Source organism: Carassius carassius, chromosome 5 (assembly GCF_963082965.1).
Source record: "Carassius carassius chromosome 5, fCarCar2.1, whole genome shotgun sequence".
In the NCBI taxonomy this organism is placed as follows: Eukaryota; Metazoa; Chordata; class Actinopteri; order Cypriniformes; family Cyprinidae; genus Carassius; species Carassius carassius.
The window spans coordinates 23,096,683-23,121,890 of NC_081759.1; the positions used below are offsets into that span (position 1 = coordinate 23,096,683).

Consider the following 25,208-nt stretch of genomic DNA (forward strand, 5'->3'; position numbering starts at 1 on the left):
TCAATCTGGTATCTCACGCACAAATCTTGATTTATCAGTGTCAATGCACAACTCATTGACATCTCAAAGAAGCAGACAGGTCTAGTGCCAAAATGTTCAAATAGTTCAAATAGAACAACCCTGCAACGTGATTCATGGAGCAAATTAACCTCAGTGTAAAGATTTAGAAGCAGTAGAGTGATTGCAAAAAAGTCAAAATATGTTCATTTAATATGATGTATAACCCTTAGTAACATGAGGAAATTCTCACAAATTGCAATGGGTAAAATGTCACAGTTCAGTCCTGCATTTAGGTAGTTCAATCTTGACCTGAACACTTCAAAATCAGTTCAGTAAGTTTTTTTTAAATGCCTTAATTATTGATTTGATTTATTGTGTAATGCTACTGTTGATTTTGTAAAAAAAAAATCTGTCATTGTGTATTATACAGTATTGTATATATTTTTGCAATATATATAATTAGTAATATTACATCGCATGACATGATAATGACAAGATTGAAACATTGTTTTTACTTGTGACACCGTATGTATTAGTGGCGTTAACCACAGCTGTGTGACTGAGCGTTTCTGTTGTCTGTTCAATTTAGATTATGCAAATTATCAGCGCTACAAATAAGTCAATGTGTCTCAAATACCCCTCAAAACTCAAATCAGTTGAGTGATGCATATCATGCCAATGAAAAGCTTGACAGTATTATTTCCCCCAAAAAAATTTATTTAAAGCTTACGTTGTTCATAAATTACAACAAAATCATTTTTTTCTGTAGATTTTTTAATAATCTGTTTGAAGGAACCTATTTTGAAAAAATTCAGGAGTGAATAATGCAGTTCAAATATGGCTATATAGCGAGTTTGGTTGCTGATCATAATAATCAGTTCAGGTGAAATCAGTGTAATTAGGGTTGAGCCACTAATTTCTTAGAAAATGAGTAGAGATTCCTTTTTGTGTCTCAAAAAAAATGATGGGTTACAGTCCAAAGGCAGCATTTGTCATATGTCAGAAATGGTGCACAGTGAATTGATGCGCGTTAGCATACTTCCATTTGAATCACTCGATTCTATGCAAATTTAATGCATGCGGACTCATGCATATATGCGGAAGCTCCAGACTCTCAGCTTAATATGCTTATTAGTGTGACGTGGGAATTAAAAATTTATCATGCAGGTGGGGTAGGCGAAGGGTGCCCCACAATATTCCTAGAATCGCATTGCAGACTCTGGGTAGGGAGGAGGTGGGCTGGGCTCCGTCAGCGCAGTAGCATTTCCTTCAAGGTGCCACCATCTTAAAGAATTTAGCAGTGGTGAGCATGCAAAAAGGATAGACCTAAAATGTCCGCTGGCACGCGCTTGATTACAAGCCCTCCTCGCATGTTCCAATACGGCACCACCGTGTTCGCATAATCACGCTCACCAATTATGAAATTAGCTGGCGTCGCTTGCAACGTGCATGTCAAGGAACCCATTTGCATGCATAAACCCGCCCCACTATTGTCAGCTACATATGCGAATTGCTTGTGGCAAGCCTTGTATTTATCCAGCACAACTCATGCGCCATATTCCAACACAGCATGGAATCCTCTGCATTTCACCCATTTTTTATTTATCTTTAGTCGTGTGCGATTAGAAAATTCTAAATGAATATTTATTTGCTCTACGTGGAATTGTGGCCCTTGGCTAAGGCTAAAAAGAAGGCCAGATTCTTGTACGTTTAATGCGTTTTGACATGTTTCAAGATGATTGTGTTGAATGTGATTACATTTAATAACCATCTTGATTATCATGAAAAGGTCAAAAATTTATTTAAAATGATGTCCCTTTGACAGAGATGATCAAATTAACATTAAAATACCCTTTTGGCGAATTTTAACAAACATTTCAATGGAAATGCTGTCGTAACATTTGCGCAGCAGTGTTGTGCCTGGTTGTTCGCTGTTTTTAGAAGGAGTCACTCAGAGGAATTGCTATTCCTCACTCAGGCTCCACTCCATTCCACTGTCTTAATTATTTCAAAGGTGGCTGTCTGGAATGGAACTCGCTGTATGACACTTCCATTTGCATTACCTTTCATCTCCGCTCGTCCTCTTGGCACTACCAAGGCAGGAGTGCTAGAAATGACTCTTAATGCTTACCTCCTCCTTGTTTATCACCTCCATACAGATGCACAAAAACATATAGAAGCCTCGCATGATGATACATGCGCATTATTCTTGCATATTTATAATAAAACTAATTAGATGCTTATATTGGTTTACTCGTTGAACACAGAGCTTCTTGTTAATGGTGATCAGCCATCCGCCAGGGTAGGATAAATTCTAGCAGATCGCTAATTTTAAACACATTCTCGTGTTGCAATGTGCTACATGCGTCCATCATCTGGACTGATATCGGCTGTCATAGAGTGATGGGCTTCCTTTGAATTCAATGTAGAGGAAAGCATCAAAAAGACATGATATTATAGTGCAGAGTGGCAGTGAGGCATTCTCATGGAGAACGGACAGTTACATGAATCACACGGCCATGGTCCTGTGTTATCCTGGTTCGGACAGAGTTACTGAATGACTTTCTGCAGATGGTGACCAGCAGGGAAGGTATAATGAGGTGGCATCGGTGGAGATCCGTTTTATGTGTGTGCATTTGTTGCTGTCAGTTACGTATTTGTGCATGTGTTTATATTATACTCCCCCACACACATTTGTCGCAAGTATCGGGCGCACCTTTATCTGAACAGATTGTTCAGAGACGAAAGGTCTGTGCAAATGTCCTCTTGAGCCTGTCGTGTAGACTGCCGTCACCCGTTATCTGAGAAGTGTTAATTAACGTGAAAGTGGGCAACAGAGGTGTCAGCAAAACTCCCTCCTTCTTGCAACCACCCACCCACCCACACATACACACACTGTGTACACACTTATACCTGATGTGTGCAACCTACCTCCACCTCAGCACCCCAATACAACCCCCCTGCAACCAGACCTCCGTTATGAGGGCTGGCTGAATATAATTAAATTCCTGCATGTTTTAGACTGTCAGTGGTTAATGGGAGGAAACGAGAGTATCTCTTGCACTAAACGTGTTGAGAAAGGAGATAAGAAAGCATAAAGGTTGGTGGCGTAGATGAAAAGGACAACAATATAGTCAATAGGCAACAATCATTCACATAGTCAGAGTTGTTTTGTGCCACATGGCTACACAAAGCATTATCCACAGCTGGACTGATGTTTTTTGGTTCAACTGAAATTGAAAAGGCCCTGTTTCCACCTGGTATTAAGATGCGTTTTCAGTTATGCGATTACAAGTGGTCAGCGAACACGTATTAAAATGCATTTCAAATGTATCTCCTTTGACTATTTCTTTCTGGATTTGCTCGAGACATTCTGTATGAATAGTGTTGACTAAACAAAACCTAGAAACAAATTGAAAGGATAAAGAACGCAGCTAAAATTTTTGGTCACAATCTGTGTGTTTTTGAACAGAATTGATCGTTCTGGTGTATATTCTCACAATATGTCCCATGTATTAGATTAGTGGGCGGTCTTTTTTGGCTGTTCGAACATATTCATAATCTACAATACAAAAGCAATCTGGTTAATAGTTGAGTACGTACCTCTGGAAGTGGGCAAAATTGGACAAGATTATAACATTTTAGACCCTGCTTACAATTCTATTTAGCATCGTCCACTTGTGATCAATGAAAATTGTCATTGTACAACCACGAAAAATATCCTGAGTTATTCCCCAGAGATGTATTTTTAAGCAATCACCTGTGTGTGTGTGTGTGTGTGTGTGTGTGTGTGTTTGTGTGTGTGTGTGTGTGTGTGTGTGTAAAGGTGTGGGCTGAGTTTGTGAATGCTCGTATGCATGATCATTCCTAAAGTGTTTTTGTTTGTAGCTGGTCATGATCCATGAGGTATACGGTGTGTGTGTGTGTGTGTGTGTGTGTGTGGGAGCTCTTGCTTCTCAGCCATCAGATGTGATGCAGACTGTCAGCTGGGGAATCATACCTGGCTCCATGCGAGAGCAGTCGGCCTTCATATATAGTCCAGTAGCCACTGATTGTCAGGACTGAGGTGTTGGCAGAGGGATCCAGTGAGTGCAGACGCTGAGGGTGTGGGGGATGGGGTGACTCAAACACTGCCAACATCAAGAGCAAAAATGGACCTTGGTTTCACCATACTGCAGGCGATAAAAGCACATGTTTAGCATATAGCTGCTCCGCTTAATTAATGCTATCTGTAAAGGTTTTTCTGAATGTATATCATCAGTGTGTGATATTCAAGAGATGTAGGGTCTCTGCATAGGGTGTGCTATTATGTTATCATTGTAAAGCTATATGCATTTTTTGTAAACGGAAGCATTCAGTTGTGACATTAATCTGAGGCTCCAAGAGGGGAACATTCTCGCAAATGAGTTGAAATCTTTTATTGCACTGTATTTTGTAAAAGAAAGGATTATGATGTGCTTTTTTGAAAATAAATGTCTATTTTTACATGAGAATTTGCTTTTTGTTTCTGCCTTTTTTACATTTGCATTCAGCACAAAAGCTGTATGGATTGATTCAGAAAACAACTCCGCTATTCAGGGGCGTCATGCATTCATGATTTTTGAGGGGGAACATTTGGGGGGGGGGGGGGGAGTATAAGTCATTCTACGAAAGCACTGTATGACTGATATAGGCTTATTTTTTTATTATTTTTTTTCCTTTTTATTCAAAACAATTCCAAACATGCTTAATATATCAGGAAATATCTCTTTCTCAAATATGTGTAGGTAAACACCTTTATAGGTTGTTATTTGATCAATATATGGAAATGTAGTGTAATCTATTAACTACACATAAAAACCTGACTTTTTACTTAAGTGCCATATCATGCCATAAAATATTTTTAATACGACTGAATTTGCATTTAATGTAAATTTTAATAACAATATTGTAAGATACTTATTTTAACACTTTCATTTTACAGAGAGTAAAGAACATTTACATTATCAAAAAACATTTTAATTCAGTCTAGCCAGAGTTCAGGCACTCTCAAAAACTCCCATTAAAATCACTGAAGCACTTTACATTATGAAACGAATATCTTACTTACATTCGTACGCACATCTGCACTTTTTGTTGTTTCTGATGAGAGAATTCGCTAAATAATTCAGTCAGCGAGCAAGTGAACAAAACACCGCGTTTCAGTGATTACTCTTCTGGACGTCTCTCATTGGCCATTGCATCCATAAGCGCAACAGAATAGTTTCTGATTGGTTATCATGAAGCGTTGTACGAACGCGTCTGTCTCTGGCTCAGCGCCAGCCAGCTAACGCAGATTTGAATTTAGCAGCTGATGCTGTGCACTGAACGATCTAATCACACCGCTGTGATTCTATCAAATATATAAAAAATATTATTCTGCAAATTTTTTTTTTTTTTCGTTTGGAAGCTGCATTTAAAATCCACTTGGCTCAGAAATCTGAGGGGGCACGTGCCCCCTCACTTTGAATGGGCACGACGCCTCTGCCGCTATTAATGTAATTGTGCCATATATAGATAGATATTGTGTTTGATCAAATTATGTATTTTTATTTATTTGTAATGCTATGATAATCATCTAAGAGCTTATGATAAGAGAGTGGTGCAAAAAGTATTTAATTTTTTTGTAATGCTATGAGTGAGTGCTATGATAAGTCTAATAAGGGCTTATGAAAGTGAGAGGGGATTAAAAAGTAAAAAAAAAAAAAAACTCTACATTACTTGTAGGTAAAAATGTAATGTACTAGAATATTACTAGAGCATGTGAAAGTAAAAATGCATTGCAGGATGCATTGTATAGCAGCACTGACTAAGTCAAAAGCTCAAGCCATACGGACACAGGCTTAATAAAAGCTGACAGCTGTCACTCTGCCTCTGACATGTGTCAGGAGAGGACTACCTTTATATGGACATGGCTCTACACCACTCTTTCAGAGTTTCTGTAGATAACACAGAATGCTTAACAAAGACCTTTTTTGAAACCTATATGGTTCAGAGAACTCTTCCTTCTGGTGTTGTAGTATACTGAAAAACAATAATCATTAGGCTACAGGAATATGCACAAAAATACATATTTCATAATACAATTTGATTGAGCTTACAGCTAATGGTATAATAATATACACATTTGGCTTGAAAAGCTGCTGCCCTCCGGCAGTATGTGTAGCAGATGTGTTATTTCGCATGTTTACTTCTTGCTGAACAAATCAAGAAACCATCCAAAGCCTCCTGTTAAGCTGTCAACATCTGCAAACTACAGAGCTATTTACACACAAAATGTGTGTGTGTGTGTGTGTGTGTGTGTGTGTGTGTGTGTGTGTGTGTGTGTGTGTGTGTGTGTGTGTGTGTGTGAGAGTGTGTTTGTATGCCTAAATATGTAGAAAGATAAATATAATGTTATGCTTTGGATTAGTGCGACAGTAGAGCAGAGCAGCACAGTGTGTGTGTGTGTGTGTGACTCTAGGGAATGCATAGCTGCAGAGATCTCGGGCTCTGCTGGCCAAATACATACTTTGAGGTGACAGTCATGCAGCCTCTGCCAGTATTCTCCCATACAGAGAGATGGTTTGAAACAGAAAGAGTCATTTCATCTAAAAAGTCACCAGTGGTGAACCTCCCTCCAGGTAAATGCAATGCTGGTTACACCAGCTGCAGCAACTCTTACTGGACATCTAGAGAATACATCCTGCAAATATTGAAGGCAGGAAATATGTTTTAATTTAAATGGACACACATTTGCATATGCCGTAGACACAGCAAATTGACAGTACTGCTCTGAGATTCATGCACACACACACACACACCCTTCACAGCATATTGTTCAGTTGTATAATGTTCTGGAGTGTTTTATTTATTTATTTTCTTGTGTCTAATTTGACATTTTTTTAGCAAACGGTTTAGGATATGCTCAAATTAAAATTAATAGAGTATGCGGGTAAATATATTAAGTGTACCTACAAACATATGCCAATTTATGAAAGTATGAAATCATTTATGGCACATTATTACTTCATTTATGTGATAAACACAGCGAATTAGTCAACATGTTATTTAATCCTCTGTGTTGCAGGGCTGAAAAAATGTAAACATAACTTGTGAAGTGAGCAGGAGGAAACTGGCATCAGTGCTATCAAATGATAAACCAACAGAAGGTGAGTACTCAGATTAATCCAAATGTAAAAAGAAACACAAATCGTAGCCTGTAAATATATTTGTACAGTTTTTGGTGTTATATTTTGTCTGATAGATTTGTGTAGTTGCAACAAAGCATGCTGGTCTCCAAACAAAAGTTTTGATTCTCATCATTTCTGTTAGATTTAAATCAGACAGTGCTTCATAAGCACATCAACTATATTTGGGTACTACTGTCTTACTTTTTCAGATGCACTTTTTAAGTTCTTTCCATTCTTTTTCATTACATTATAAATTATATGTATTCACACCCAGCCAGGACATATTTGAATTTTACATTTTACTTTATAAACTGTGAATGTGCATACTTGGAAAGCTAACTAGCAAAGTTTGCAAATATAAGGAAAAAAAACACTAGAAAAAAAGAGCAGTTAGTGCTAACATGCATGCTGTCAGTACACTATACCTGTATATCAGCAGCACACAGGCGATGCCCGGCTGTTTTATGCTTACTCTGTGGCCCCTCCTCTCTTGTGCCTTGCTGTGGTGTGATTCGTGTTGGCCCTGAGGAGCTAATGAAGTCTGGCGCCTGCGTTGGCATGATTACAGTTGGCCGTGGCACAAAGGGAAGAGCCCACGAGGACAAAAGATGTCAGTTTACAGCATGCCAGTCCATGCTTCTGCTGTGTATCAAACGGCCTTTATCGCTGTGTTTTATGTGACATGTTTGAATGCATATGTGGTCGTAAAATTAAATCTGTATTGGGCGCTGTTCAAGCGCATTTCAATATAACAAAACAAGATATAGCATGTAAAAATATACATTCATGCATGTCATTGCATGATTTATATCTTATTAATATATAAATATATACAATTTGAGAATAATATAGTAAGCCGTTCACAACTACGGATGATGAAGCATTTTTGCTTTCGTTAAATATACAAGCATCTTCAAGTGGGATGTGCAATGTGGCTGTAAACCGCATCATCCTTTCCTTCTCAGAACAAAGAGTATGCGCATGGTAATGCAATGCAAATGTATGCAGATTTCAAGCAGCAAGGGGGAGGAGCTGAGAGGGAAAACAGGAGAGGAGGTAGTGGAGGTTCACTGCAAATACACTTAATGTTTACATATATTCTCGGGGTACATTGTTTTAAAAATTCCAGCAGAATGTCGGATTTGCGATTAAAAGACATTACAAAGTCATGCATATTAATTTAAATCCTTTGCATAAATCCTACGACCTCTTGTTATACAATCTGCATAAGTTTTGCTCATTTTATTGCCTCCTTTATCACATCCTTTAACATTTTTGACTGTGTATCATAGTCTTTTTTTTTTCACCACAATTCTTCAGAAGTGATATAATATCTCTGTTGCATTTTCAGAACGATATATTTAAGTATAAAATATATCAATGAAATAAGAAGTGTAATACTTAAAGATGTTAAATGACAAAAACCCAAGACAAATTATTGCTAGGTTAAAAATAGAGCTATAGAGATTTCATAAAAAATAAAAGAAATCTTCCCCTTACAATCTAGGTAGTGAATTTCAAACACTTTTTTAAAGCCTGATACAATTTTGGGGAAAAAAAAAAACACCAAGATGCCTCAGATTATGGCATTTTATAAGTGTCTTGTTGGCTTTTCATTATTCGAAAGAGAAATATTGCAAATATAAAAGCCCCTCCCCATTAACAGTCTGAAAATGGGACTTGATGATAGTCACAGCTGATTACATTTTGTATGAAGCTGCATAATACAGTAGGTAAGCACTCACTGACTGTAATATTCGTTTAGCCACTGAGCACCTTTAGAAAATATATCATTAAAAAATATACAATTCAATATGTTGATTTTCTTTCTTTCTTTCTACTCCATTTTTGGATCGCATGCACACTTTTTGTGTGTGCTTTTCTTTAGACGTGCAACAACCTAGCCTGGGGATAATTTGCAAGGCATGTGTAGAGCATTAATATAATTTCTAAATGTGATTGGGTGTGGTTGTCTGTATGCATGTGTTTACCAATTCTTCCATTACTGAAAAGATCAGTGATTTGTGTGCACCGGCACATGAAAGACCGTTAAAATAATGCCCATCCCCAGACAGGAGACACAATACTGCGTTAGTCTGTGGCACACACACGTCTGGGCCTCTCCTCAGACACAATATGGCGAATGGAAAGAGAGAAAGAGGAGGGGGGGTGTGAAAGCACAGACAGACACTCAGAATAATGCATAATGATGTTAACATTCCTGCATGTTTAATAGAGCAGGACCCAGTCATAGAGAGATGCACCAAGTCAGACGAACACACACGTGTGTGTGTGTGTGTGTCCATGCACTCAGCATCCTGAGATACATTAATTTAGACTCTTTATGCAAGGGTGTGTTTGATTCTTTTCTTTGAGGTTATGACAGCAAGAGCTGGACCAACAGCTTCAAATCGTTGCACATCTTAGTAACACACTTTCACATATATGTCATGTGCGAGGATGCAAATAGGTACTGATTTTTTAACATAGCAAAAATGCTTTTTTAATATTTTATTTTGCACTATAGCTGTGGTTTAGCAAAGATATATTGTGCTAGGTTGTGTCTTAAGAATTGGAAAAGAAGACTGTGTGTGTGCAGGAAGATTCACAATGACAGTATGGCTCCGTCCATCTCGCATACACATATACAAAAAAATAAATACAAGCAGCCGCAAAACAACTCTCCTTCCCCATTTCAATACGCTCTCATTCTCTGATATGGGCGGCTGTATCATTTTAATTGGGAGCTTAGACTGAGGTGAGATTGCCCCATTTCTATTTATTTCATTTTGCTAACCTCACATCAGGCAGAACCGCACCAATGGGACCAACTCAATTGGATATGAAAATAGACAGGACTCATTTGTCGAGGGAGAAAAAGAGTGAGAGGGAGACAGCCGTCGTCTCCAGAGGAAGGCGGGCGAGGACGGAAAAGCTCATTTTCTGTGGCCAGCCCGTGCTGTCTGCATTGCAGATCGTTGAAAATCCTGGCGAATATGATGGCGAGGCTCGGGAGAGGGTTTATGTTATCTGTGCCTTTGGTACGCTTTGTTTTTTTTTTCTTTCTTTCCTTCCATATTTTTTCCTCTGTGGTCGCCATAAAATGTCAAGTTAATTTCCTGGGTGGTGTGAGCGACATCTCACCATGCACCATGTGTGTGACATGATGTGTGTGTGGTAGCTTGTGGGGGGAAGAGGTTTGCAAGGAGAAGCTCATGCAATGTGCCACATTACATGCAGGGGTGTGTGTGTGTGTTTCACTCAAATATTGTTACTATATACTGTATGTGTGTGAGGGGTGGGGTGGGGGGTATGCCTGCGTATTGTGCGAGCGAACAATTTCTGTTTCTGTGTGTGTGTGTGTGTGTGTGTGTGTGTGTGTGTGTGTGTAAATAAGCCATCGCTCCTACACTGCTTTAGTGAGAGTTCCAGCTCCTCATTTGGATGTGACACATTGTGAAGGATTATGGGTTGATGATTTTCCAAGAGGATTCAGACCTGTACCATAATATAGGGTTGACAGACATCTCTCAGCAAAATTAAACTCCTACACCTAAATAAAACCAGTCTGCCTCAATGTGTGTGTGTGTGTGTGTGTGTGTGATTGAGATGTGTATATATATATATATATATATATATATATATATAGCGCATATGTATATAGTCAAATGTCACCATTTCTTAATATATATTTATTTAAGTGCACTGCAGCGAACTGTAATTTCCTGGAAATATGATATTGCTTACTTTGGGAAATAAGATTAGATAGCTTATGTTTTCAAATGTTTTAATGTAAAATGACTAGTTGTAGTCTTTATATTCCACTGAAGTAGGCGTGTGATGAATAGCGAGGATTGCAAGTGATTTGACAAACAAAAGTATAGTGAACACACAATCCATTTTCACTGGATCCATGTGGTTTTAGGTAAAAGGCTGCAAGGATGGTCATTAGTGTGGGATTTTGTGCCGATCACCTAATTTTTTCTTTGTGACGTGTGAATATAACTGTATATGCATTGTATATGTTTTTTTTCCCTATCTATTCCTCACAAACTGATTATCCTTGAGACTCACTCTTTTACATAAACCGTTTCAAAATTGTGTGATTTTCATTCAGAGCGGCCTTGGTGTACAGAGCACGAGCACTCTGGCAAATCTTCATGATCCATTAAGAAGTCCTTGCTTGTTCTTGCTCTCTGTGATGTTGTTCGTATCCATGATACCGTATGGCCACGGCAGAGGCGTGTTGATCGGGGAATTCAACTGCGCGAATATGCGGCGTAGGTGTGTGTCATCAAGAACGTATTCTGATAGATCTGAAAAATGTTGAAATGTGGAGGAAGGGATTAGGCATTTGTCACTCTCGCTTATGCTGATCTGTGCTTCTGCCCTACAAATGTCACATCCCATAAGTCAGAAAAACCTCACCAGCCCTGGTTAATTGTACATACTCATGATGTGCTTTGCATATCACTTGTAGTGGACTTGGTAGCGATGTGAAAGAGAGATATGATTGTGAACAGGAGGGTGACTTCACCGGTGCAAATTCACACTGCAAAGACGGTAAGGTGGGACCCCCACACCTTTTCGTAATGCCATTTAACTGCTATGATTTCCAATTTCAGTATAAAGATGTCATTTTATGACCTTACAAATTCATAACATTTTACTTAACAAATTTGACATTAATAACACTAGTAATATTATTACAGTTAAAAAAAATAGATATTATTTTATTATACCACTATTATATTATTTTTGTCTTATTTGTATTAGTTCCTCAACAGCCTTTGCATTTTAATAATTAAACAAATAAAAAAGGGAATGAGTGCACTTACTAAGACAAAAAGGGTAAAGATATATGAGGAGTCTGTGTGTGTGTGTGAGTGGATGTGTGTGATTGTGCTACAGATAGGTATAGAATATCATGGATGCTGTGAAACCAAATGAAAGAGACAGGAAGCAGAACCGAGAGTCCCTCATCTCTTAATGGCTGAATGTGAAAAGTAGTTTTGAGTGGGGTGTACAGAGCGCAATCAGGAGCCGTCCGATTAATTAACGAACACAGTGAAGACTTTCGCTACTGCTTGGGTAAACAGCTATTGTTCTTAGCCCTGAGTTTCCCAAATACGGGGGTAACAATGACGATATTGTCCTTTTACCCCTCATTAGGGGCAGTGTGAGGGGAACCTTGGAGGAACGATGTGTGTGTGTGTGTGTGTGTGTGTGTGTGTGTGTGTGTGTGTGTGTGTGTGTGTGTGTGTGTGTGTGTGTGTGTGTGTGTGTGTGTGTACGTGTGTGTGTGTGTGTGTGTTTGCAATCACTCTCCCATGATCCCATTACTGCTTCCTGGTCCTGGCTCCTATCACATCTTTCGTGCCAGCTGCAGAGAGAGAAAGAGAGCAAGCCTGTCATAGCATCTTCACATCAAAACCTCCTATCGGAGAGAGAAAGAGAGGAAGGAGGACGCCGAGAGGAAACGAAAGAAAGAGTGTGTTGTGTTTGGGCTTCATTAGCATAGAGGAAGAGGTGCACAATGGAGGACTTTACATCCTTGTTAGTGAGAAGCAATCAATTAACAGGGCCAGACCGACCCTGGCAGAGCAATGTGGAGTCTTTGAAGGAAATTTCTCTCTGCCTGATGAATAAATGTTGTCATTAAAAAAAAAAAAAAACCTGAATGTGTCACTGCATTCAAATGCTTGATTGGACTCTCAGAAGAAAGTGACAGGGGTTGCCCATTGTGTGTGTGTGTGTGTGTGTGTGTGTGTGTGTGTGTGTGTGTGTGTGTGTGTGTGTGAGAAAGAGAGAGGTAGAAAGTCCATACATGATCGTCAAAGGCACTAAATATACCTTAGTGTGTGTGTGTGTGTGTGTGTGTGTGTGTGTGTGTGTGTGTGTGTGTGTGAGAAAGAGAGAGGTAGAAAGTCCATACATGATTGTCAAAGGCACAAAATATACCTTAGTGTAAAAACACCTTAGTCAAAATATAGCTTAGTGTAAAGGAAGTGTATAGAAACACAAAGACAGATTTGTCTGTAATCAAACCCTCTCAGAGCTTGTTTTGATGTTATTTTCTCTTCCCCTCTATACTCTATATACTTCATATATATATATATATATATATATATATATATATATATATATATATATATATATATATATATATCTGATACCTGGAATTTCTTTTCCTCTGTGGATTTGTTAAATCACATGTCACATATTAGGAGTAACACACAAGAATCCCCTCGAAATTGTGAAGGCACCCAATGCCCCGTTTCAGCTCCTGGCAGCGATGGCTTTTACAAAAGTAAAGTTGCAGAAAGGTCTGCAGCAGACAGTGACAATAGCATGTAAAATTGTAGATCCCACCACCCCACCCCAACAAACAAATCCTCATCTGTGATTCTTATTCACCGTTATCCCAGACTCCTCCGATGTTTTTCTCCACCTGGGAAATGTCCTTATAATGACTGCAATCTGTATTCAAAAAGCGGGACATTTCCTCTCCGGCAACCTGCCATGACTTCCGTCTAGAAGCTCTAATTGAGCGGCATCAGTCAGTTCAGTTCATCACTGTGGTGTAAAATTGTTTGTGAAACTGATGACTTTTTCAATGAAAATTGTAAAGCTTAGTATACTTTAGGGATTGTGTAATAATTGCGTTTCATGTTTGAAATGTTTTAAAACAAAAATATATAGAGAGATATAGTAATACTAAAACATAATATTAATATGATTCTTATTATTGCTCTCATCATTAGTAATGTCAGTCAAATATTGCACACACTGAACAAATGAATACCAAAAAAAAGAACCGATTTGTCAGCGCTTTTTTATTTTTTCTTAAAAGTGAATATGGTGGTGTTGTTTATTTATAATATTTCAGTGTGTGAGTAAGCCTTGTGATTTCTCGCTGATTTGGTCTGCCATCCCTAAATGCTTCAAGAACATCGCTTTTGATTGGCTGAGGGTTTACGTGCCAAAACCCCATAATGTTCAGCGGGGCACAAATCATCTTCGCGTTTCTCATTTTCCCCTTCTCAAAGACTTCTCATCTTCTCATTTTGAGACATCACAGGCAAATATTATTCACTGATTTTTATCTAAAGCCACACGCAACTACGTCCGCCCCTACCGTTGGCACCGCAATCCCAGCAAACTCGTCAGGAACGACAAGGACATATTGTAAATTTAAGGCCTTCATTTCAAACCTCTTTATATTTGCCACGTCCACACATGCCAGTTATATCCAAATCAAAGACTTGCGGATTTGTCGCCGAGGCATCTGCTGTTAAGCTGATGGTCCCTACCAACTCGTCCCTCAGATGTATATCAAATACCCCCCCCACCCCCCCCTGTATTTTCCAAAATGCCAGGTGCTTCCTCCGAACCCTCCTCTTTTGCTCCTTCCTGCACTCTTTCAGCAAACCGTTGTGTTTTAAAAGGAAACCCAGATACATTATCGTCCCTTTTATTCAATTCTAATACAGAGTGTGTCCGTTGCAGCGTCCTCCGATCTGCAAATCCGCATCCAGGGTCTTTGTGGCAGCCTCATTTGCATAGAGACTGCCGTTCGCTTGGCTCTCCGTTAATGGCACATTACCGTGGCAACAGCATGTTGTAAGCAAGGGAATAATTAATGATGAACCGGTGACATGAGTACTCACAGCAGAAGCGGGCAGCATCGCTCGGGTGGTATTCTTTAGAAAGCATTAGCCAACATTAGGCAGAAATTCAAGGCACCTTCATGTGTCGAGAGGAACAAAGGGATACGGAAAGAAAGAAAGCACATAAATGTGTGAGGATGGATGGATGGATGGGCGTGGGCACAGTCACGTCTGGGAATGTAGGGCTTTCGTATATTCTGAAAGTCAGTGCCGGCAAGGAAGGAAAGATCTGAATATGATTGACACTGTAATAGAGGTGGTTTGTGTTGCAGCTAGGGCAATGCACATGCTGTGTGTGTGTGTGTGTGTGTGTGTGTGTGTGTGTGTGTGTGTGTGTGTGTGTGCATGTGTGTGCGTGCGTGTGTGTGTGCATGTCTCTGTGTTTTGATGGTAGGGTGCTTGAACATGCTCCCAGTTGAAAGTTGAAATCTTCAATATTTAATACAGTGGGAGAGAAAGAGGGTGTGTGTGCGGGTGTGGCTGTAATGATTATTTGTGACAGAATACTGTGTGTGTGTGATCAGTCAGCTGAATGTAGGGCAATGTCAGAAAGCCTCTCTGCCTTCTTTGAGTGCCGCTGAGAAGTGAAAGGGCGGGGGGTGCATGCAGCCCCTCTCTACAACCGAGGAATACCCCGTGTCAGTGCACTTCTTCCTCTTTTCGTTTTATCTCGGTGGTTGTTATTTGAGAAAATGGCATGTGCTGTGATAAAATATGAGATCTCTTGCATTGCTTCACTGCAACACTCAAATACACTTTTACAAAAATATGACAAATGCATTAGCAACTATCTCTCATTCACAAGACATGTTGCAATACTTCTAATAATCCGAATGTAATAATAGCTGGTGGCAGGGTCCGATAATAAGACCCACCAAGTACCAAATACAAGTATAAATGGACTTTAGCACACAAATAGAACACTTGCCCGTGGCTGGTGGTAACTGTAAAGAAATGCAATGTATAATGTATGGTTTAAGGCATGTCTACAGTATACACTACTATTCAAAAGTACAACAAGACTTTTTTTCTACGAAATTAAATCTTTTATATAGCAAGGATGCATTAAATTAATCAAAAGTGAGAGAGAGTAGAGACATTGATAACAAATCAATAAATAAATAAATGTTGTTTTAAAGGAATAATGAACAGAATTTTAAATGTCATTAATTGCAAAAATATTAGGCATTTAATATAAGCAACTGTGTAATATGAAAATACTCAAATGAAATTGTAACTGTTTTCAAAATTTGATAATAATAAGAAATGTTACTTGAGCATCAAATCAGCATAATGATTTCTGAAGGTTCATGCAACTGAAAATGTGGTTTAGTTACATTTTAAAATATAATAAAATAGAAAACAGTTATTTTAAATTTATAACAGATAAATTTAATTAAATAAATAAATAAATTTAAAGATAAGACGTCTTTCAAAAACATAAAACATCTTTCTAATCCCGAACTTTTGAACAGTAGTGTATATAATAAATTAGTATAATTGTAACAGAAAAAAATTAAAAATAAATTAAAATAAAAACCTAAAATGCAGTACTACCTTACTTTTGCAAGTTCTATTGTTTCTTTTTATCCATTATTTATATTAATATAATTTCATATTCATTGCAGTAACTTCATCAAAGGAGACATTTATTATAAAAAACAGTCAAATATTCTGATATTTTTAATATTACATATGTGGTTCTTCACATCAGCTTATCTATTAGAATAGATACGTTTTTTAGGTTCTTTGAAGCACCAGTACACAAATGGTTCTCTAAGAAGCAATAGAACTACTTCTGTTCTACACTGGCATCTGTCTGCAAAACCTTTTTGCAATCTTTGCTTTTTAAAGAGTATGTAGATGAATAATAGCACATAGCAGGGCACATAACACTGTTTTACGCCCGTAAGAGAGAGGAGAGTAATGTATTGCAGGGATGGAGGCTTGTAGTTTAATTGAAAGAGGGCAGGGACAAGGCAACACAAATCCAAAAGGCTTCTAATGCACAAGGACTCACACAGCAACCATGGGAATGAAGGCTACTGGGGTTCAAGATCAATGCCAGAATAGAGGCCTGATGTTTTGCCCTCACACACATATGCAAAACATACACATTAGCACACCACTACCAACACAAGTCATCGGTACCCCTGTCTGTGTGCGACACTAAACCAACAAAAGTAGCTCTGTGTGTATGTATGTATGTGTGTGTGTGTGTGTGTGTGTGTGTGTGTGTGTGTGTGTGTGTGGGCACATTCACATGTCATGCTTACTCATCCTATAGAAGCAACAGCTGTACATATACACAGAGAATAAATATCCCACAGCTTTGTTTGTCTGTCCAGACAAGCTTGGAGCAAGCTGGCCAGCTAGCTGTGAGAAATGATCTAAGACCTAGTGAAAAGAAAGACTCTGGCCAAAGCTGAGGAGAGAGTCTGTGATTAGCTCCTTTGTTGGAGGTCTTTTGAGCTTCATTGGCTCCAAAGAAAGGCCGTCTAATGAATCCATCCAAGCTTGGCCCAAACTTTGTATGGACGACAAACTAAGTTGTGGTGGTCTCCCTGTGCACCGCCGCACAGCATAATGATACAGAACGTTTGCACATATGGTCCCCTGATTTCAGGACCCCAACATAAGCACTTTCTTATATGCCTGGTTATCCGTCTGCTCCAAGACCCCGGGGGGGTTACTGAGTCTACTGGGCCTGGTGTGATTAAAATGTGTATGGAAAGGCTACCATTTTACAATGTATTTTTTGTTTGTTTGTTCATTCATTTATTATAAATTATACTGGTCTAAAATATTTTGTGAGTTTGAGAATGTCTTAGGGGCCATTTTCACAGAATTCGAGAGAGGGTAGTAAAACAAAAATCTAGAGATGCATTTTTATTTATTTTTTTTACTTTTTTTTTTTTAAGTTGAACTTTTAAGTTGAGTATTGCGTTTTTATAATGCAGTGTCGTGTTTGAGATTCAGAGCAGCGGTCCAAAATCTGTAACATGCTTACACAGAAAACAAACTTTTGCTTAAATGATAGCAGCGCTCGAGATTCATGATCACCTCATGTTTGTGTCAAACCTGATGATACGTGTCCTCCAGCATGATTTGAGAACGATCCAAAGAGCATCTTGGGCTTCAATTGAACGAAGAAGATTTGGCCATCTGTGAAAATGCTTGTAATGTTTGTAATTGCTTGTAAAGCTTGTAATTGATGGGCAGTACTGAAATTCATCTTTCATCTGTGGAACATATTATAAGACATACGTCAATGTTATTTTATTGTCAGTGCAATGGAAGTAAGTGGTCACCAAAACGTTTTGGTTAACAACAGAATAAAGAAATTTGATAGAAAAAAGAAATTCATACAGGTTTGCAATGACATTAGGGTGAGTAAATGTGTACATGACAAATTTGTAATTTTTGAGGCAACCATCCCTTTTAAGCACCAAGTGAAAAAAGCTTTCAAATTGTGTCATCCTGTCTGTGACTTTAATCCCCATTCAGCTGTGAGGAGAGATAGGTTATTAATTTCACTTAGTTGGCCTGTTCATCAAAGGGGTCCAAGAATTACTGTGGTTTGAATCTTTTTGTTTCCATCTGTTTGTGAATGTCTCAGCAATATTATCCTTGTCCCACTGCCCAGGCCTCGTAACTGAGCCTGGCCGAAGAGAATGGGCTGGCTCACTTTGTAGCCACACAGCAGGCTTGGCCAAAACCTATTCTGCTCCACACACTGTCATGCATAACAACTTTATTGAACCAAATGGGAGCTGAAAGCAAAGAAAAGTGCAAAGGAATGATAGATGACTGGAAGAGAGAGAAAATGTCTCTTCAAGCAAGACTGGAAAAGTGTAAACTTAGCTCAAGATTTAAAGATCTAGATTTTAGTGTGGAGTAGCACTTAAAAGCCATTGTCACATCACTGCAGTCAACATAGTATGGAATATTGCAGCTTTGTTTAATATGGTTTTGCTATTGTATATTATTATTTTTATATTACAGACTTCATGCGAATCCCCTCAGTTTGACCTGTAGGGAGCTCTTCCTTGAGAGTTTGTTTTGGATGAACATCATGGTGTTAGACTATTCAGAGAATTTAGAGACAGAAATAAAAATCCTCAGCACGAGGTCATTAACTATTTTATGTAGTACAGAATTTTCAACCTGGAAGCTGAACTAGCTGTTTTTAAGCCTGGCAGGTACACCAACATCCCAGCATCCCAAGTTGATCATTTTAATCATTGCTGATTTGATTTCCAACCTTCTGAAGTAACAAAGAAACAAGTTCTAGTATGGCTAAGTATACAAAGGTAAAAGTTAATTGTGTGCGTGAGGTGGAATAGGAACCGAGGGGAGTGGTCTGTTCAGGCTACACACTCGAGAGAAGAAGCAGCCCATAGCTGAGAGACTCAACAAAAGGCCGTCTCTATCCATTGTGTTAGTGCTGGATTTCCCACGAGAGGCCAGTCTGCTTGAAAAGGGGAGTGTATCAGTTTCTCCTGACATGGATGTTTATTCATTCTGTGGCCAACTGCACCACCAGCTCAAAAGGATTCACCTTACCGTTTTGATGTGTATGACACACACACACACTTTTTTGGGGGGAGATAGGTGAAAAAGAAAACCACTGGCACATGGTGAGACTAGTGTGAGCTGTGTGAATAGGCATGTCCACCCTCACAGTGACAGTGTTTGTGACAGTATCATGGTTGCTTGTCTGGACTTAGCTTTTGGTGTGAAGTGAGCCACCATTTTGTATTGGAGGATTTCAGAAACCTGCTGGAAGTAAACCTTCACTGCTGATATAGGATTAGTTTTTAGAGTTTTCTTACATTGGATTTGGTCATTTGGGAAGCCAGTATACTTTAAACAGTCTTTCAGAGAGTGAAACATTTTTATTTTCCTTGTAGTCTAGACATCCATTGATTTCTAAGGAGGAGACAAGTGGACCGTTTGACTTCCAATGTGTTGCAGCAACAGGTTCAAATGAAGACACAATTATGATTACACACATAATACTCGTTATTTGTGAGTTAAGTTAAATATGTATGGATTTTTGACTTTCTAATCATGCCAATTTCTACATGTAACATTTTAATTTAATTGAATAGCAGAGTCTAAATAGTGCCAAACCATTACAGACGACAACTTAGCAACTTTCTGTAAACTGTTGATTGGGGGGGGGGGGGGGGGGTCTAATTTATTAAAGATGTTTAAATTATCCAACATTTCATGGGAAACCAAACCCCTGACCTTGAGGTTGCTAGCATCATTTGAGCTACTTGAGGGACCTGACAAAAGGCCAAAGTTTGTTATTTGCAAAAATGTCTTTTGTTATTGACAGAATTTCCTCTAATCAGATTCGTCAGACTGTTCTTTTTATCCACACAGGCTAACAGTGCTTCCTTTAATAAAGCTCATATTTCTTCAAGCAGATTGTCAAATTTAATAGACTAGTTGTTTTGAGTAAAACATCTTCCAGTTGAATTTTTATTGGTGGAGGTGAAGGGTGAGTGCTATTCAGCCTATAATAAGTACTCATTCTATCATTACTTACAGAAAGTGTGAATTGTTTTAGTGTATTATTAGAACTGAAGCCCCGTGATTATGTAAGCATGCATCCTGGTAGGGTGTTGTGTGGTGGGTATCTTACTAAGTGGCATTAGGCTATGTAGTTGAAAGGGTTCAGCTTTTATGCCCCAATTAACATTATTCAGGAACAGTGTGCCTGTAAAGTATCACTTTATTCACACTCGACATACTCTTGGATCTTGTTAGCTGATCCGTTATCCACATGGACATGAGGCATTAAGGTCTGGACAATTCCCTTATTTCTTTAGCCGTCCAGGTTTAACAACTTTAGCCTCTGAGGTAGATAAGTCAAAACAAACTTGGCAAACTGAAACCTTCTCATTTCTGGAGCACCATTATCGTCTAAAATATCGCAACACTCAGCTTCTCCTCTCCCTCTTGACCCTTTGTGAGACAATCAGAACCCGTGGACCCGGTTGCCATGTTCAGTCTTGGTTTGAATGGCTCCATTGTTGTGCTGTAACAAGACGCCAGAGCTGGTTGTTTGATCCACTCTTCTGAAAAGTTTTCTTTGCCGTCGTCTTTTCTCGTCCTTTTTTGTTAACCGATGGATCAGCTGAGAAGGTCAAGGAACATTGTCTTTTGTTGTGCAGTCTCTTCCTGTATCTTCTCCTTTTCTGGAGAAAAAAAAAAGAAAATGTTGTTTGGTATGAATTGCATTTAAAACGTTAGCTAATTTTTCCACATGACTAAGTTGTCTCTGCAGCACTTAAAGTGATTATTACCATGCTAGTTTGTTGAAGCCTATCCACATATTTGTCTGGGTGTTGCTTGGTTTCTCAGCAGGCGTGTCTGTCGGCCGACTTCTCAGAGGCAAAATCATGGTCTTTAGCGTGAAAGCATAGAAGCCGCTGTCTCTCAGCCTGAGTGCTTGCAAACTGTCAGAAATCACGTTTTAGTGGCTTGTTCAGGTCACGCTGAGAGAGCAGCCTCTTGTTCCTTACCGTCTCTTTCTTTCTGTTTGACTTTCCTGTTTCTTTCTTTCTTCTCCTTTTTGCTGCCCACATTTGTCAGCGTATGCTTAAATAGTGCATCCGGGCAATAGTTTGAATACCGCCTTTCATAGAATGCAAAATGTACAGTACGTAGCTCTATATTAATACTACTTTAATCTACAATATCCTCTTTGTGTTTTTATTTACTTCTACCGATAATTACTCATGTGTATATCCATATCAGCTGATTCATAGTGAAGGTTATCATTCCATGGTGGTAAACGAGTTAGTTTACATCTTATATAGCGTATATAGCAATCATTAAGAGCATCCACTAGCGTTAGGGAAGACAGACATGCAGACACCATCATCACATTATACAAGGTCTTATTGTCTGGCCGGCTGCTTTGCCTTGCGTGGCATGATTTGTGGGTAGCCATCTGTGCTCAGCCTCTTTTGAAATGTGAGAAAGAACATATGCATTTGCATAAGAATAATTGACACTTCAAATTAGCCCTTCAATCACAAAGGATTATTTTTAATGTACGAGGCTCTTCCATCCTGGGGAAAGAAATTATGGTTAGAGATAAGGATGCTATAAGATTTTAAACCTGCAACAATATTTATTATTATTATTATTATTATTATATTCTGAAAATTAAATAATACATAAACTAAATAACTTATAAAGAAATGTGTTTTCTTTTATACATTATGTATAATGTTTATTATTATTATTCTGCTAAATAGCTAAATAAATAAATAGAAATAAATAATAACACAATAAAAACATAACATAATGTGTGTGTGTGTGTGTGTGTGTGTGTGTGTGTATATATAGTTGAGGGCTTTGGGGTAATGATTTAAAACAGATTCCAATAGTGTGATGACTAGACTGATATATCTAAATCAGATGGTGTTTGTAGGTTGTGTGTGCTTGAGTGTGTAAGTGTATGTGGTAGTGCATATGTAATGTTGGTGGAGAGAGAGGAGAACTGAACAAGCACACTGTTACATTATTGATAACAGCTAATGAAATGAATCATTTCAGGATGAACAGAGGAATAAACTGTACATGCCCCTGGATGCCCACAAAAGCACACAGAGATCTATACACCCGGAAAATATATCTTGGATAAATATGAACTACCTTATATCTAATTACAGTGTCAAACCTAAGAAGATTTATGAAAATGATAAAAGTAGGAAAATATTGCACCACTTTTGTGAATACGGTTTCACGCAGTGCTAAATGCATTTATCTAGATTTAGCCGTTTCTGAAAGGCCCTATGACAGAGCTGCCCCTGCTCCATTGGGTTAGCTGTTGGTAGACGGGGTTGATCTCGCCCGCTCTTAGATGGCCATGAATTCATTTGCACATATATGAAAGGAGAGGAGCCCCTGGCGAAGAGATATTTGTGCTGTCTGGTGTCAGATACCAAGATGGGGGTGTGTTTGTGTGTACATGGATGCTCGGCCTCACCCATCTTGCCTGGTGGAGGAGCATAGGTTTATCCTGATCTCCATGGAAACACTGCAGTATGCCAGGGCTGTACCAAAGCGTGGGTACCCAGGGCAAAGCACTTGATTCAGCGGCACAAGAAAAGAGAGTGATTATGTGCGTTAGTTAGATTAAATAGTAGCAGGATAAACATTTTACGGTTGAATGGAGAAACAGTTGAGTTGGTCCTTATCGTCTTGATCAGGGATGGTATTTGTTTAGCGTTTTTATATTCCTTCGACCCATAGTCACAGATATATTTATTCTGTTGACTTTCACACAATGTGAGACTCAACTAAACCACAGGCTTCTCCAGGTTATGATTCGCCTTCATACACCGAGCGGATATGTGGAGCATATATTTTTAAACTGAGCCAAATGTGCATTTTTGCAGAGGGTTTAAAAGGGCGAATGAAAAATTCTGTAAATTATTTATAATAGCTGAAACTCTTTTAGTGTTCCTGTTGGGTTGGGAGTGAGACTGTGCACTTGAATGTGCTTTACTTATACATTGTCAGATATGTGGTGAGGAGGTGCTTTTATCTACACCAACAAAAGAGCTGTAGGTGGAGGAAAAAGTAGGTCACGTCATTTACTTCAGGTCAGAAAGAAGCAGGGAGATTTTGACTGGTTAAACTAGATGTATAGGAGCAGTTCATTCACACATGACACTAATTATTGTGTTTTTTCTTTGCTTCTAGTAATGCTCACGAGGAGGTGCGTTGCTCTTTGATGTGAGAAAGGAAGGTTAGTAGACTCATGACTTGTGTCACATAAAATAAGGGGTCATATCTGAGTTTAAGAAGTGGTCGCAGAAGGAGAAAAACAATTTACCAGTTAAAGTTGGTTGAGGTGAATCAAAGGAAAAAATCTTTAAAACCCTTTGACTAGGAATCAAAGGCACAATGAACAAAAAAAATCTATTTTGCTGATCAAGCTGCTGATTCCAAAACTAAGGTGCCAATCAAATCAAGTGACTTTTATTTATATTTTAAAGAAACAAACTGTATGAAAGCAGCTTCATAGTGTTAAACAGAAAAATAGTGTATCAGTAATGCAAACACAATTCAGTTCTGCTGTAGCAGCTCTAAAAAGAAGTCAATGGTATATATTGTCAATATTTCTGTTAAAGTCAGTTCATGTCATCGTCCAGCTCGCAATCGAGTCAATGATATTGCCAAAACTTACTCCAGAATTAACATTTACTGAGAATTTACTCACCCCAATCTCCTCCAAGATGTTCATGTTTTTCTTAGTCAAAAAGGTTTTTGAGGAAAACATTCCAGATTGTTCTCCATATAGTGGACAGGGACCAATGGGTTGAAGGTCCAAATTGCTCTACATGGTCCCAGCTCTGGACTAAGGGTCTTATCCAGCGAAACGATTGACCATTTTCTAAAAAAAAACAAACAAAAAAACATTTTTAACCAAAAAGGCTCATCATGCATTGCGATGCGCTTCCAAGACTTTGCAATTTAAACATCCAGGATACACACACAAAAACAGATCATTTTAAATAATAAACTGATACAAAGACATAGATATCATTCAGCATACCATAACGTTTGAACGGTCCTCCTTCTCTTGTAAACACTGGGTCGGTACTTCCGCCTAAACATGACTACGTAATGCGTGCGGTCGAGCAAGTGCAAGACGAGGATTTCTGGTTAAAAAGTATATAAATTTATTTTTATTTTTTTAGAAAATGACCAATCGTTTCACTTAACAAGTGAAAAATTCCTCAGCTGGAATCGTGTAGATTCCTTTGAAGCTGCTAGACTTTTTTTCACTGGAGTATAATCTTTGATTAAATAGATTGTTTAATGGCCCAAACTGCAAATGTACTTCTTATTGCCCCTGTAATCGGTATTTAGTGCACATGAACACTTAATTTAACTGAATCTAGGTGAGTTCTTAGATGGTGTTGCTCTTTTCATTCAGGACAGCAGTGTGGTCACATCAAGCAAGATGCTCGATTCAGGGTTCCGTTCAGGAAAGCGTGGCTCAAGCACCTCTTTCATTTTTCAGAGAAATAATGTGCATTCTGAGAGGAATCTGACACAGATAGGGTGATGAATTCTGCAGAGTCAGTAAAAGCAAACAGATGCTGAAAAACATATCTGTGCCGGTCTTGGACCACACTTCAAAGGTACATGCTTCTCCTGAGGCAGCGTGCTGTATGTAGCAAGCACTTTTAATTTATTCCTCTGGGCTGAAGTACTTTTTGTTGTCGTCTTGATTTTTGTATTTAATTATTTACTCTGTGGGACAAGAGATTTAGAATGGAGATGGCTGGATGAGATAAATCTAACAAGC

At 38.6% G+C, this 25,208-nt stretch overlaps 1 long non-coding RNA gene across 3 annotated transcripts in view; it reads left to right on the forward strand.

Annotated features, from left to right (window-relative positions):
* Positions 1-25,208, forward strand: part of LOC132141025 (uncharacterized) — a 36,517-nt gene that overhangs the window by 8,840 nt on the left and 2,469 nt on the right. For all 3 annotated transcript variants that reach the window (XR_009433866.1, XR_009433865.1, XR_009433864.1), the window contains exons 2-3: positions 7,088-7,169; positions 23,594-23,639. This is a non-coding gene — a long non-coding RNA (uncharacterized LOC132141025). The remainder of the gene's footprint in view (positions 1-7,087; positions 7,170-23,593; positions 23,640-25,208) is intronic.